Source organism: Engystomops pustulosus, chromosome 4, assembly GCF_040894005.1.
Source record: "Engystomops pustulosus chromosome 4, aEngPut4.maternal, whole genome shotgun sequence".
In the NCBI taxonomy this organism is placed as follows: Eukaryota; Metazoa; Chordata; class Amphibia; order Anura; family Leptodactylidae; genus Engystomops; species Engystomops pustulosus.
In genome coordinates this window covers 202,392,810-202,406,649 of record NC_092414.1, presented here as the reverse complement: position 1 = coordinate 202,406,649, position 13,840 = coordinate 202,392,810, and the positions used below count along the sequence as shown (strand labels likewise).

Sequence of the window (13,840 nt, the reverse complement as noted above, 5' to 3'; positions counted from 1 at the left end):
CCTTTGCCATTTCCAAAAACAGGGGAAGGGGGGGGGGGTTGGAACAATCCCATTTGTATTCATCACTGTAGGGGTTCTTTCACACTGGTGTTGTTTTTCACATCAGTTTTCACAGATGCCTTACTGAGTCATTGTTTACTATGGGCTTTTTTTTCACTAATCCGTTTTCTGTGAAAAAATTTTTAAACCTGTCTGTTGCTTTTCATGGATGTGGATAACGGAAGGCAATAGAAGGTTTAACATTTTTTTCACATCTTGTGTTTCTGATCCATTCTTTTTAATGGTCTTTTTCACACTCCAGTTTTTTTTCAATGATTAGTTGTTGTCAGTGAGCTCATAAAGAACAGGTTCTAAACTAAAGCATGAAAAAGACCATTGAAAAGAACGGATCAGAAACACAAGAGTAACAAATCACTGAAGCCAGGAAGAGAAAACCAAATCTGTTTGTGTCAAAAATATTAATTCCTTGAAATTCTTATTAATGGACAATTCAGGCGGTCCCCTACTTAAGGACACCCGACTTACAGACAACCCATAGTTACAGGCAGACCCCTCTGACCTCTGGTGAAGCTTTCTGAATGCTTTACTATAGTCCCAGACTGCAATGATCAGCTGTAAGGTGTCTGTAATGAAGATTTATTGATAATCCTTGGTCCCATCACAGCAAAAAATGTTTAAACTCCAATTGTCACTGGGGCCAAATTTTTTTTTGTCTGGATCTACAATTATAAAATATACAGTTTCGACTTACATACAAATTCAACTTAAGAACAAACCTCCGGACCCTATCTTGTATGTTACCCGGAAACTGCCTGTACACTTTTGTTTTTTAGTTTTAAGACCCCCAAATAGTTTTTGTTCTACGGATTTGGTGAGAACTTCCTCTCCTATATTGAGGGTACCCGTACTGCCTTCAGGAGTCTGTCTAGCTCTTCAACTGGAAATAAATAAGTTTTGTAAGCAACTAGTTGGTCTTGGGAATTTTCTCGTTCATCGTCCGATTCAGAAATCGAATGTACAATCTGGGTTTTTTGCATAGGGGTCCCCCGGAGGAGAAAGGACAAGATGAAGGATAAGAGGTGGGAGGATGTAGGAAGAGTACTTTTAACCTATCTTCTGCTTCCTATCCCTACAGAGGTTCAAAGGGCATCCTCCAGGCGCTTTGGAAATCACTGATGTGAAAAAAAACGCCTATGTGAAACCACCCTAAGGATGTGACCACATGTTCAGTTTTTCAGTTTTTGATGTCCAAACAAGGAATGGAGTAAAAGTAAGAGTAAGAGTAGCACCTTTCAGTGATTCAAACTAGCCAAATGTATGGTAAACATACAAAAACGCTTGCATTTTAAGTACATTTAAAATGGTCCAAGAATGCACCGTGTGACAGCATCCTTTCAATTATTTGTCTTAACCCATTATCATCCACACCTGCTTTTGGCTCCAAAAACTCCATCTGAAAAACTGAACGTGTGGATGCACCCTCAGGCCACGTGATGTGTTGCGTCACGTTTTTTTGCTGTGTTTTTTGACACATTCCAAAGGCTTTAACCTTGACGCTAACTTAATGTAACCTCAGCAAGTGTTCAGTCCTGGCCTCAGGGTACTGTCACGTTCATGTTTTGATTCAGTTTTGCATGCAAACGCATATGATCTGCAAACAGCAACCAGTGTCTTGCATGTTAATTGCCGATCGCATGTATTTGCATATACTGTAAATGCATATGCGATCGGTCGTGGGCCAGCCCAGTGCATTTTGATTCAATTACAGTACAGAATCAGACTCAGCACATTCTTTTATCTGCAAACTGCTTGCATATGTATTTAAGAAGTGTCCGGGTCACATTTGTGTCTCAAGCGACCCTGTCACGCCTCCGCTATTCTTCACACGACACAAATTTCATTACTGAAGGGGCGTCCAACAGAAATGTATTGCACACCCTATGTAAAAGGTGAACAAAAACAAAAGTAACCCTAGGTTGCCCGATTGACCCTACCATATACGGTCATTTATGGGGATATTCCACATCATCTATTACAATGGGTCTTTGTATGGTTCACTCATGTACTTGCTTTTCGAGAGTATTCGGACGCCTTGAACTTTTCTGCCGTTTTCCACATTTCAGGCTTCAAAAAGGTATTAGATTGTAATTTTAGAGTGGGTAGTGGAATATAATTTATTAAATATTTAAACCTTTTGAAAAATGTAATAAACTGAAATCTGGGGCGTGCAATATTATTCGGCCCGCATAAAGGGGTATTTCCACGAAGACAAGTTTCTTATATGTACTCAGGATAACAAAATAACACATTCTCTAATTCACTGTAATAATTCACAGATATAACTCCAACCTGCCTCTATCAGTCCTGATGTACATAATTTCAGTTGCCTCTAGACACAACCCTGTAACTTCTGACTTAGGGTTGGGCCGCCATCTTGGATTTCTGTGCGAGATCGTGGAGCTAAGATTTCTGTCCGTCTCTGTTGTGAGCCTGTAGCTACACTCCCTACACTGAGCTCAGAGACACTCACTGATTACTTCCTGCTAGGAGATCTTAAGCAGAGAGAGAGGCTGCAATCTACAAGGAGATAAGTGATCTGGGGGAAGGGGGAGCCAGGCACATATCTGTGAGGCTACGTTCATACGAACTTTTGCCTGCCATACCGAAGCACAGAAGGTACATGGGAGAGGAGGAGAGGGTGAGCCCCTCTCCATAGAGATGCATGGCGCACGGCACCCGTAATACGGGGATAGATAGGACATGTCCTATCTTTTCCCGGGGTACGGAATGGTGCTGCATGTATAATGTACCTATAGCAGTGGTGGCGAACCTATGGCACGGGTGCCAGAGGTGGCACTCAGAGCCCCCTCTATGGGCACCCTTGCCATCACCCCAGTGCAGAGCTCAGCAGACAGGACTCAAGGCCTCTTGCAGTCCCAGGCAGCCCAGGACCCTAGAAGGAAGCTACAATGATAAGCCAAAATTCCTCTCATTCTTTCTACTGTATTGGTGTCTTCAGGTGCCATTACAACTTAAACCTGTGAAAGAGAAGGGAGTAATAAGTTACTGCTTAAATTGTTGCATTGGCACATTGCAAAAAATACCATGGATGGATTTTGGTTGTAGTTTGGGCACTCTGTGTCCAAAAGGTTTGCCATCACTGACCTATAGGGATTATTTTTTTTTGCCACACGAGATGCACTTTTCTGGTACATATTTTTGGGGCATCAATAGCTAATTGGCAAGATAAGCAGGGGCATACTATAACATCCAGGTGCATGTAGGGATTAAAAACTTCAAAAATGCTATAAAACTATTGCAAAACAATTTGTTTCTCTATATCCACCAATTATATATTTTTTTAGCCTTCATGTTTTCATTTGAAGCATCTTGTTTATATAGAATCAAATGTTGGTGAAGTCTTCTTCAAGTTCTGACTCCATGCCATGTAGTGTCTGTAGTCTTGTAGGCCAACAGGCTCATAGTTCTGCCCTGTGTCTTCCACCAATCCATTGGTCTAGTGTGGTTGGTGAGGAAGACTCCACAGTAATTCCCATATGGTCTAGCGGTTAGGATTCCTGGTTTTCACCCAGGCGGCCCGGGTTCGACTCCCGGTATGGGAAGTAGCCTTTTTGTTTGTCAAGCCATTCCCCATCTGCTATGCATTGCCAGCACGTTCCTTACAGACTTCAGTAAGGAATCTAATCCGGAACCCTCAAAGGGAAGGTCGGTCTCCTTTTTTTTTGTATTACAATCATCAGCACCCTCCTAGGCAGCACCATCTTTAAAGGGCGGTCTGTAAAATGCTCGATCTATCAAAATGTAAAAACATTTATACCAGCGCAGAACCTGGTAATAGAAAATGTTGACCCGCAACTTTTTCAACATTTCACTACATATAAAAATATAAATAAAAATTGATCAAAGGGTCGTACAGTCCCCAAAATGGTATCAATAAATATGTCATGCCCATAGAAAAGGGCATGTTAAGGAAAGGGTTAAATAAAATGTGTTTCTGCCCGGTTTCGAACCGGGGACCTTTCGCGTGTGAGGCGAACGTGATAACCACTACACTACAGAAACTCATATGAAGAAGATGAGGCCTAGAGGGCTTCAAAACATATTCATATTTTCCTCGGCCTTCTAAAGATAACCTATTTTAGCTGACAACTAGACCACACTGCACAAGAATATGAGCTCAGTATATTATCTGTGGAATCACATGAACACAACTTCTAATTCTCTGGTTGGGGAAAAAGGGGATTAAAGAAATTATGAATGGAGGTTTGTAAACCAAGCAGACTGATTTGCTGGTGTGTGCCCCCTCTGGCAGCATCCACACTTTTAGCTTAAGTCGTTTTTACGAAAAAAAAAAAAAGTTTAAAAAATGAAGCAAATAAAGCCGGGAGCCCCTCAGGCACATTGATGCACATTTGCATCATTTTAAAAACTTTTTTTTAAAAAAAAACAAAGAAATACTATTTTTAAAAATTTTCAAGTAAAATTTATATTACTGAAATTACGAACAGAAGCCTCTCAGTAAAATACAATTGTAAAACTAATCAACTGAAACCAGGCAGATTAAAAAGATACCATTCCCTGACCGGGAATCGAACCCGGGCCGCGGCGGTGAGAGCGCCGAATCCTAACCACTAGACCACCAGGGAACCTGAAGTAGCTTGGGGAGACACCAATAGAACAATCTGCCAAGACAACATTCACTACCATATAAACTACACAGTATTTTTCCTGCGTCTGAGCCATACGCCATCTGTTTTTGTGGATCAGCAAAAACAAACAGGCTAGCAAAAGAAGTCAGTCGTTTTTACAAACCACTTGGAGAGTCACATGATTATGTTACTAAGCAACTAATCTCCAAATATTGATGGAGCTCAATGACATACTTTTTGACAGTTGCATTTTTCACAGCCTTCTATGGGAGGGCAGAACAAAAAAAATATGGCGAAGAATAGAACCTGCTTAGTTTTTTGTTAGGGGCATTATGCTCAGACACAGGGCTATAGAATCTCCAGCTGTGTGTAAGAGACTATAGATATACATAGAGCGGTAAAAAAAAAAAATAACCGTAAAGAAAAAAAAATGATTGCGTACATGAGGGCTTAAAGTGAGACTAATCTGGACACATAAAAAAATGCTTTGCCCCGTGTGAGGATCGAACTCACGACCTTCAGATTATGAGACTGACGCGCTACCTACTGCGCTAACGAGGCAGCTGAATTTTCAATGTGAGTGGACTATAGACCAACATACGTTCCGTAGACTCTTGGATTGTGTACACACACTTGCTCCTAAAAATGTCAATATGTGGCTAACATGAAGCAAATTTGTTGTGAAATTTGAAGAGGATCTATGAGAACTGGTATAAAATGTTTAATAATATACCTCGTAGCTACTCTGGCACCAACATTTATGATAACTATTATGTGTACTACACATCAGTAATAATTCTTTATTTACAATAAATTTTCTTTCATTGCAATAACAAAAACATAGGGCTGCATTCACATGTGGTGTATCGGAGGAGCTTCTGCCAAACTACAACCAAAACTTATTTACCATAAAGTGCCAACATGGCATTTTAAACAGTAACTTATTGCTAACTGTTCTTCCACATCTTTCAATCGTATCGGTTCCCTGAGGCCACCAATACAATTGAAAGAAGGAGGGAAAATTCAGCAGGATGACCTCCAAAGACAATGCAGTTCTTTCAACACTTTCACTTTTCCTGACGTTCCAAACGGGCAATGAAATGTCGCTTTAAAATGGCACTGGGAGCAGTATTACACTGGCGTTATTTTTTCGCATCAGTGATTTCTCACTGAACATATTTTGGCTTATGGACACATACGAGTTGGATTTTGCTTCCTGGCTTCAGTCATGGTCACTGGTGTCTTTCTGAACCAGTCTTTTCAATGGGCTTTTTCACACATCAGTTGAAAAAGCCACCAGTTGCTGATTTTATGCAAACGTGAAAAGCGCACATGCGAATGGCCCTGGGTGGCCTAGTTACAAAACAGAAACATGTGACAGTACCATTAACCCCTGGCCCTTTTTTGTTTTTTAATTTCCATTTTTCACTTCCCACTTTCAAAAATCTATAACTTTTTTATTTTTGCACGTAATGATGATGGTATTGAATATTCCATGCCGTGTACTGGGAAGCAGGAAAAAAAATCCAAATGCAGTGAAAATGGGGAAAAACTCATATACAACATTTTCTTGTGGGCTTGGATTTTAGGGCTTTCACTGTGCGCCCCAAATGACTTGTCTACTTTATTCTTTGGGTCAGTGCGATTACGGGGATACCACATTTGTATAGGTTTTATAATGTTTTCAGACATTTACAAAAATTAAAACCTCTTGTACAAAATTTTTTATTTTGCCATTTTCTGGCGCTAATAACTTTTTCAAACTTTGTTGTACAGAGCTATGGGAGGTGTCATTTTGTGTGACTTGTGATATCGTTTTCAATGCTACAATTTTTAGGATTGTACAACCTTTTATAGAATTTTTTGTATTTTTCAAAATGGCAAAAAAGATGCCATTTTCAACTTTGGGCACTATTTTTCGTTAAGGGGTGAAACGCAGTGAAAAAGTTTTTATATTTTGATAGATCCGTCAGTTTCGGACACGCGATACCTAATGTGTATGATTTTTACTGTTTATTTATATCAGTTCTAGGGAAAGGGGGCGATTTGAATTTTTAGGTTTTTTTTTTATAATTTATTTTTCAACTTTATTTTTACTTTCACTATTTTTAAGATTCCCTAGGGTACTTTAACCCTAGGTAGCCTGATTGATCCTACCATATACTGCCATACTACAGAATGGCAGTACATGGGGATTTTCCACATCATTCCTTAAAAAAGTCTGACATTGGTTAAAACGAGACAGCCTCGGGTATTCGGAAGGTGGTGCCGCTTCCTGATGATGTCATGGGAAATGATGATCGTCACCAAGATGGCGCCGCCTTCTTTTTCTGGCGGTGATCGACGGGAAAACACCCGCGATAGGTGCTAGCACCAATCCCGGGTGTTACTGGCAAAGTCTTTGCTTCAATATGCAGCAAAGACTTAGGGTGATGGCACACGTGCCGCTTTGTCTGCGTTTGCAAACGCAGACAAAGCCGCACCCACCAATGGCGGCCCGATCACATCGGCGTTTCTATGGAACCGCCTGCGATCGGGAACGAGCTGCCGGTGTTTTGCATGAAATTAACGCAAAACACCGGAGGCTTGTTCCCGATCGCAGACGTTTTCATAGAAACGCCGATGTGATCGGGCCGCCATTGGTGGATGCGGGAACGAGCCGCCGGTGTTTTGCGTTAATTTAACACGAAACACCGGCGGCTCGTTCCCGATCGCAGGCGTTTCCATAGAAACGCTGATGGGATCGGGCCGAGGCCGCCCCGGTGGGCGCGACTTTGTCTGCGTTTGCAAGCGCAGACAAAGCGCTACGTGTGGCGCCGGCCTTAGGGTCAAGACACACGTGGCGTTTTTTGTCCATTTTTAATTGCACAAATTCAAAAAAACGGATAAAAACGCTTGCATTTTCAAAAACCGCATGCGTTTTTTAACGATCTGAAAACGAACTAACTAAAAACGGCCTAAAAACGCCACGTGTGTCTTCACCCTAAGGCCTCATTCACACAGCAGTATGCGGGACATATATACGTCCCCCATAGGTACGGTGCAGCATGTGTGGCCGTAGCCATGCGCCATATATTGCTATGGAGAGGGGCACAAACAGGAGCCTAAATGCATATGCAATCGTGCTGATGCCCTCTCCCGTGCGAATTTATAAATGGGGGGGGGGGGGGGGGTGAGGGAGTGTTAACTCCAAAATCTTACTGTCCATAGCACACTATACGGCTGGAAGCATGATATACATGGGGAAACCACTAGACTTACATAGCCTGGCCTCAACCTGAGGTAATATCGACCAAGATTAAATAAATATAACACATTTACATCCTTTCCCATTTTCCCAGTAACTGTAAAATCGTACACTAATCGTAATAAGCAGCTACACATACACTTTACCACAAGAATTTTTGGGATTACCAAAAAAAAAAAAAAACGCGGGCACAAATAAAACACAATTACTGACGCTACTTAATATCATGACGTCACACTCGGCTCCCATTGTAGTTTTTGTTGCGTCACCTCACAGGAGCAATCGAATCAAGCAGCGGAACCGCCATTTTACTCCTGTCACACGCGAACGTTACACAGGACGCCTCACCGCGCGCCCGACCTGCTGAAAACAGGCGGGAAAACACAGAGCTGTCATTCCCATAACGGACACACGATGTCGCTGCAGCCAGTTCTCCCTACCGCATCTCTTAACACGTCCCCGTTACAACCAGAGCAGTGATGTAAACCGCAGGCTATAAAGCAACAAATGACGAGACAAATGTGAATTAGGAACAAAAGTCACGGCTTATTTATTCCCTAGTTACAGGACCAAGGTAGAGGACACTATTCTTATAGTTTGTCAGGAGCAAATATTATGTGCTGTAGGTCTTGACAATGAATTGTGAGGTAACGTTGTCTAATTATATAAAAAACTAATGTTTGTGAGGTAAAATGTAATACCTGACGTGAAAGACGCAGGAACATCCTTATCCATAGGAATAAATGTACGAACGCCTAGAATCTGAGTAAAAAGTGACATGGAATGAATAGTAAATAATAAAACACTTGAAAAAGGAAAAGGTTCGCAGCACATCCAGCAAAATAAAAGCACTTTATTCTTCATTCTTTAAAAAATACATCATGGGGTGTAAGTAGGCACAAGGGACCTACGCGTTTCAGCTTATCTAAGCCTTACTCATGGTATGATAAAAACATAATGACAACAAACATTAAATGCTCTACAAACACCTGATAATCAGGATACGTGTATCCGGTTGGTGTGGGAACAGAAACAGGTAAGACACATCATGGAGTGATCCATAGGGATTGGGAGCAGATAAGACACATCATGGAGTGATCCATAGAGATCGAGAGTAGAGGAAAATGGTTCTAAAACAGGTCATGCAAATGTAGGGGCATTATACACAATATTAGAGATCAAACAAAGGTGCAGCACAAAAGAAAACATCAGAAAACAAATATTCAATAAATATTGAGGCATATGCACGATAGAGTGGTAAACATAAATGTTTACCACTGTTTACCACTGTAAACATAAATGTTGTAATATATGTATTCATATTTATGGAGCATCTCGATATTAATATATATATGAAAGGTCGTTTTTGGAGTTCATGCCATCAGGATATCTACATCCTAGGGCCAAGATCCAGTATGCCTCCCGTTTTAAAAGCAGTTTTCTCCAATCCCCCCCTCTGGACAAAAAGGATACATGATTTTGCTACATATATTAACACGAATAACATCAATTTGAGATTCACCCACGAAAAACCATCTCATAAAATACACTTTCTTGATATTCTTCTATCTGCATCACCCACTGACGAACATGTCACCACCACCATGTTCTCTAAACCATTGGCAGGCAACTCCATATTAGCGGCTACTAGCTGCCACCCCATTCATACCATACAAGCCATTCCATACGGTGAATTTTTGCGTGCCAGGAGAATTTGCTCCAATGAGGAGGAATACAAAATACAGGCCACTGCAATTGAACAGAAACTCTCCAAAAGGGGCTATCCCAAACAAATTTTGATAGAAGCCCAACACAAAGCAGACAAGGTTAACAGAAAGGAATTGTTGAAAGGAAATATGTACAAAAGGAAACATGCCAATGGCATTAAACACAATATACCTACTTTCAGCACTGCTTACAGCCCCCAATATAATGCAGTTAAAAGAATAATACAAAAGTACATTCCTATTTTAAACCAAGACACTATCTTACATAAAATTATGCAGGACGGACATAGATGTGTAGCAAAAAGGGGGCAGACACTGGCCAACATTTTGTCCCCTAGCATGATAAAAACTAAATCCACTGAAAAAACTTGGCTATCGGTTAGAGGGTTTTATAGATGCGGAGGAGCTAGGTGCAATGTGTGCACATATGCTTTAAATAAAACTCTTGACTTTCCTATTGGTCAAGGGAAAATGCAGAGAATTAATGCCTTTATGAACTGTGACACACATCATGTCATTTACTCCATTCGCTGCACTGAATGTATAGAGATATATGTTGGCTGTACTGTCCAAAAGTTGAAAACTAGAATCAGCCAACACATTACCAACATTAGAAATGGGGATGTCAATGCCTCAGGTGCTGCCAAACATTTTATTGAGCGTCACAATAAAGATTTCTCATCTCTCCGTTTTTTGGGACTTGAACGGGTTTTCTGTCCCTCCAGAGGGGGGGATTGGAGAAAACTGCTTTTAAAACGGGAGGCATACTGGATCTTGGCCCTAGGATGTAGATATCCTGATGGCATGAACTCCAAAAACGACCTTTCATATATATATTAATATCGAGATGCTCCATAAATATGAATACATATATTACAACATTTATGTTTACAGTGGTAAACAGTGGTAAACATTTATGTTTACCACTCTATCGTGCATATGCCTCAATATTTATTGAATATTTGTTTTCTGATGTTTTCTTTTGTGCTGCACCTTTGTTTGATCTCTAATATTGTGTATAATGCCCCTACATTTGCATGACCTGTTTTAGAACCATTTTCCTCTACTCTCGATCTCTATGGATCACTCCATGATGTGTCTTATCTGCTCCCAATCCCTATGGATCACTCCATGATGTGTCTTACCTGTTTCTGTTCCCACACCAACCGGATACACGTATCCTGATTATCAGGTGTTTGTAGAGCATTTAATGTTTGTTGTCATTATGTTTTTATCATACCATGAGTAAGGCTTAGATAAGCTGAAACGCGTAGGTCCCTTGTGCCTACTTACACCCCATGATGTATTTTTTAAAGAATGAAGAATAAAGTGCTTTTATTTTGCTGGATGTGCTGCGAACCTTTTCCTTTTTCAAGTGTTGCAAGCTCAAGCCAGAGCCTCGCGTGCACTCCAAACATCTGATCTCCACCACCTGGGACAACAGGGTATGTGAAACCTCTACCTATTCGGTTTTTTCTCTGTTACTTTTAAATAATAAAACAATGATTCTTACATTATAAACTGATCATATGTGATGGGTAGAATTGCAGTGTAAATGTAAAAATTATAATTTATAAAATTAAATTAAAAAATACAGAAAAAAAAAAATTAGCAGAGGATGGTTTCGATCCATCGACCTCTGGGTTATGGGCCCAGCACGCTTCCGCTGCGCCACTCTGCTGTGTGAAGGTGATATCTCTGTATAGGAGGATTAGTTCGCAGTGCAGCTCTATGGGGACCTGTACACATGACTGATTGGCTTACACTATCCTTTAGAAGAAGCCTATGCTACAGGATTCTGCTATATCAGGGGCAATTATCCATGGAAAAGTAGCTGTGCCTTGTACCTAAGAGTCCTTCTCCCCCTGTACATTGGAGCCATATTGAATTTTTGCATAATAGTAAAATGAACTAGTAAATTTTAGCTCCCGGGAACACATAGCATTTGGGAAACGTAGCAGGGTCGGTTCTGATCTTTTTGGGCCAAGATGTAGTTCATCCGTTTGTGTTAACTTTTCATTTTTATGTATATGAAAGGAAATTTGTAGTATTTATAGTATTCGTTGTGGAATTATTCATACTCTGAAAGGGATTTTTTCCTATTTTACGATGGATTTTGGCGTTTACGTAAAAACAACAAGTTATGGAGCACTTTCTGTCTTTGTTCCACAATGGGGCACATTTACTAAGGTTCTTGCGGCAATTTTCTGTCAAACTTTTTTTAGGTGCAAACTGCTTGCACATATATGTAAGAAGTGTCTGCGGCACATTTGTGTCACACGCAACTTTTTTTTTGGAGCGGCTGCACTTTTTTACATGCGACACCAATTTCTGCACCGAAGGGGTGCGTTCCGGAGCCAGATTTATCATGCAAAGTCTGACAGAATGGTGTCGCACGCCCCATTGTAAAGGTGCACCAAAAAAAAAAATGGTGCACTCTGTCGGGGAAGTGCAGGGGGCACTAGTTTCAGGAAGAAATCCTGAATCTGGCGCCCCCTGCAGACTACACAGGCATACGGCACATGGTGCCGTTTGCACTCTTCTTAGTAAATGTGCCCCTATATGTGATTTTTGGCACAATTTTTTCCCCTGTATGCATTTGGGTTCAGCAACATAGTTATTATTATTTTATGCCAGAATTTGGTGTAGATAATGGGGCTCATTTACTTATCCGGTCCTGTCGCGATCCCGCGGCGTGTTGTCCGATGTGGATTCGGGTTCTGCCGGGATTCACTAAGGTCGCGCGCCCGATAGACAGTAGGTGACGCTGCTGCGCCAAGGTCCGCCGGAGTTCACCTGCTTCTTCCTGGTGCATGTGAGTGTTTGATCTTGCGACACATTTAGTTTTTTTAATTCCGCGGTTTTTCCGAATCCGTCGGGTTGTCTGACGGCCATGCCCCACCCCTCCCCCCGGTTTCTGTCGCATGAAAGCCGGCGCGTGCACGAAAATCCCTGCAGAATTCGGCGCAAGACGGAAAAATTCGGGAAACTCAACGAAAGTGCGGCTGCGGAGCCCTTAGTAAATAAGCCCCAATGTCTCAAATCTCTGCCATATCATTTTGTTGTATCTCTGAATATGTCCAATGATATTTTCAATGTTTTATTCCATTGCTGGGCATTAATCAAGACCAGCGTTTTTCATTCCGGTCTTAATACCCCTTACTGGGGGCATGGTGACTACATTGGCTATTCTGGGGCATTGTTGCAATGAGCTACTGTGGTGTCATTGTCATTATAGGCTACCGTTGGGCCCAGTGAATATGGATTACTTAGGGGAAATGGTGACTGCTAGCTACTGTGGGGGCACTTAGACTATGGGCTACTGCGGGGGGGACTGCTACAATATTCAGTACTGTGGTGGAACTGCTATTTTATAGATATTTTGGATACACTGTGAATATATTGGATACGATAGGGTCTCCTTTACTCAATTGGCTACTGTAGAGGCTTAATCCCTACTCTCTAGGGGAGCAAGACAACAGTAATTTTTGAGTGAAGAAGGTGGAGGAGATGATGATGAACCTAACATTTTGTGTTGCTAAGAGATGGGTCGTGGCTGGAAGAAGCTTACATGGCAAGTCGGAAAATGGCCTGAAAATGGTCTAAAACCCTCAATGTGGCACACGGAATTTCAGGCGGCAAACGCCATTCCGTCATAATTCTGGCGTAAGCAGGTTGATTAATCTCCTCCATTGTGTTTTTTTATGTATATTCTGCAGAGGCTTCACAGAGAATTATTTCTATGCATTCATGATAACAAAAATCTAATGAGAACCTTGGGCAGAAAATTGACTTGAAAATCCACAACTAATATTCTCTGACTTTTCTAGAGGACTTCTCCTATGCTGCACCCACTCTGTGGAACTTACTACCGTAAACTGTCAGGCTTTCCCCATAACCTTCCTACATATAAACCTTTTTACATCCGAGGTCACATTGGTCAAAACTCCAGGCAACACAAAAACTTCCTGTATGAGAATGCACTCCAAAATTTCCAAGAAGCTGTGCCATGAGAATCGGCCCCATAGTTTGAAGGATGGCAAAAGTGCTAGAATAGCCGCAGGCTGTTATTTCTGCATCCGTGCTGAGTGTGATTCACCAGGTTTATGTTTGATACTACATAAAACAATTTAGGGAAAAATGTTCAGTTAAAAGGGATATTCCCAAGAAGACAAGTTTCTTAAATATACTCAGGA

The 13,840-nt window shown here is 41.2% G+C and overlaps 1 protein-coding gene and 4 non-coding genes across 6 annotated transcripts in view; 1 reads left to right on the top strand and 4 right to left on the bottom strand.

The window, feature by feature from the left end:
* Window positions 1-8,262, bottom strand: part of LOC140125758 (LIM homeobox transcription factor 1-alpha-like) — a 105,626-nt gene extending 97,364 nt beyond the window's left edge. For both annotated transcript variants that reach the window (XM_072144627.1, XM_072144623.1), the window contains exon 1: window positions 8,187-8,262. The gene's annotated coding sequence lies outside the window, so the exon portion shown is untranslated. The remainder of the gene's footprint in view (window positions 1-8,186) is intronic.
* Window positions 3,552-3,623, top strand: TRNAE-UUC (transfer RNA glutamic acid (anticodon UUC)). The gene has a single exon. It is a non-coding gene; the product is annotated as a tRNA-Glu (tRNA).
* Window positions 4,011-4,083, bottom strand: TRNAV-CAC (transfer RNA valine (anticodon CAC)). Its single transcript has one exon. It is a non-coding gene; the product is annotated as a tRNA-Val (tRNA).
* TRNAE-CUC (transfer RNA glutamic acid (anticodon CUC)) lies at window positions 4,596-4,667 on the bottom strand. Its single transcript has one exon. It is a non-coding gene; the product is annotated as a tRNA-Glu (tRNA).
* TRNAM-CAU (transfer RNA methionine (anticodon CAU)) lies at window positions 5,159-5,231 on the bottom strand. The gene has a single exon. It is a non-coding gene; the product is annotated as a tRNA-Met (tRNA).
* Window positions 8,263-13,840: the final 5,578 nt, after the last annotated feature.